Here is a 2,500-nt window from a genome sequence, read left to right as displayed (position 1 = left end):
TTCTGTATGTAGTGATACTCCACGCCATCAGGTAACCTTAATACACTTGACCCATTGTACATTCTGACTGCACTGACGTTCACGTCATTTTACTCCGTTACTACAGCAAAGAAATCTCCATACATTCTTGAGGTAAATCAACATCAAGGTTATGCTTCATTCCATTCCAATCATCCCTTGCACCCTGACACAAAGCTTTGGTTTGCCTTCTCAGTCAACCACATTGCAGCCACTTACATTTCATGATTAATATCAATTTAAACACCATAGAGGACAATATATCTGCCCTTCATACTTACGTAATATAAACACAAAATGACGACTGAATCTAGATATTCAGACAAATATTATGTTCCTGCTTCTTTTCAGTGCGAATGCCATACCGGCCTTGACTGCCATTGACTGCGGAATTGCTTGGTGACTATGGTCCTCCTTTCATGACTTTACCTATATTGTCTTACACATAACTTTCACAGCATGATTACCTAAACCACTGCAAACAGGACTGTCGTATTCGGTTTGTGGTGAGATTTTCTTAACGTGTTCGGTGTAAGTGATGCATTCGTGGCGTCGTAGAGAAGCCATGACATCGCTAATGATTTGCAGATTACAGAATTTAGAACTATTGTCTCTTTGTGCATCAAAATAAATATATTCAATTTTACAAGATATCTCTTAACAAGCCAATTGTTTTGGCTGGTTAACAAATTCAAATTTAGTATAGACCAGACACAAAGTCACAAACCAGTTACAGCTTCAGGTCTGCCTTAGATACTTTAATATCATAGAAGATACTCTCAACTGGGCACACAATTTTCTGATTGAACAGGGAAGTATAGAGACATAGAAACTCAGACCCTAAAGGGAAGCAAGCACACACTACCTAAGAAAACCCTCCAGGGCAAAGAATGTAAATACATGCCCTTCTATTTTTGTTGATCAGAATAAGACAGGCCATACACCGTTACAACTGCACTTTGAGGGACCAAAATATCACCTACATGCCCCTCCAAAACACAAGGCGCATATACCCGAAACTTTATGCTAATCAAAATTTACTCAAGAAGATATGGTCCTACCAACAGTAGACACCAGACAGTTTCCATCTTAACATTCTCACTATCTTAACTGATCTGAACAGAACACTACAATATATATTATATATTAGCATATTTTAAGTCTAATGCAAACTATGTGCAAGTTGGGGCTTTGGGGTAATGCATAGTGTTGCTAAGAGTGAGAAGTGGCCAGACTATGGGCATGTTACTGGCTACTATATCCATCATTAGATAGTGGGATGTACAGAGATTGTGTGATGTGTGAGTGTACTAGAGTGCATAGATCGCTGGAGTGTAATAAAATAGAGTAAAGTGCGGTAGAATGATTTTTGTGTTTAGACTTGGAATTGTGGATCAATTGATGTAGTGTTTTTGAATGTTGATAGTAAGGTAAAATCTGACTAAATGCTGGAATGATAGATTGTGTTAAAGTGATGGTTTGTGGAAATATGTGGCTGCGCGTTGGAAGACGGTAGAGTGCTGCAGTGCAGTAGAGTATCGTAGAACCTGTTCATGGAGTTCGAGTAGGAGCTTCTCCCTACCATATCCCTTCGTCCTACCCTGTTCCTGGATTTCCTGATGCAGCTGAACTTTCTCCTTCCATCCACTTCAAGGTGGAATATGAGGCTGACCTCAAGCTCCCTTCTTGGCAACCCTAGTTCATCACTCTGCTGACCACTTCTCAATATACAGGAAACTCATGCATCCGCGACCTCAGCAACTGTGGCCCCCAGTACCCGGATGGAGGGATCGATTTCCTACGTTCTTCAAAGTAGGCTCCCCATGTTTTCGACATTGTGTTATCCAGGGTGTGGCGTACCTTTTACCATGTCTCCTCCCCTAAAGCGATCCCTCATCTGCCAGTCCTCAGCCTGCCTTACACTGGCATGTACTCTCTCCGTCGACCTCTTCACTCTCTCACCTGCAACCTTAACTTTTGCCAGGTGAATGCTCTCCGACGCAACCTGGTCCACACTGGCCCTCCCTCTACCTCGAAGGTGGGCACCTATGCTGTTTCTTGTGCCTCCTGTTATAAGCAGTACTTTGGCGAACCAGGCGCCAGTCTCATAAGGTGTTTTTCTCAACATGAATACACTGTATCCAGGGAACACAACAACGCCCTCTTCTGCCATCAGTGGGCAACAGGCCATTAACTGGATTGGTGAGTTGTGAGCATCGTCATCTCTTCCGCTAATGCCCATGCCTGCAGACGGGGAGAAGCTTCCTTAATTAAGTTGCTGCTTAATGTCAACTTATACAGCGGCTTTTCTCCTGCCGACAGTCTCATCGCTGCCCACATCCTCCGCCTTCTTCCCTATGCCGACCACCCTTCACATAGACCGCCTGATCCTTTTACCTGATCTGACCTCTCTTCGCCTGCCCTATGTTCACCGCATAGCCTCTCCTTCCTTGTATACTCCCTCCTCTCCCCTTGAAGATAG

Source organism: Penaeus vannamei, chromosome 38 (assembly GCF_042767895.1).
Source record: "Penaeus vannamei isolate JL-2024 chromosome 38, ASM4276789v1, whole genome shotgun sequence".
Taxonomy (NCBI): domain Eukaryota; kingdom Metazoa; phylum Arthropoda; class Malacostraca; order Decapoda; family Penaeidae; genus Penaeus; species Penaeus vannamei.
This window is presented reverse-complemented; position numbering follows the sequence as displayed.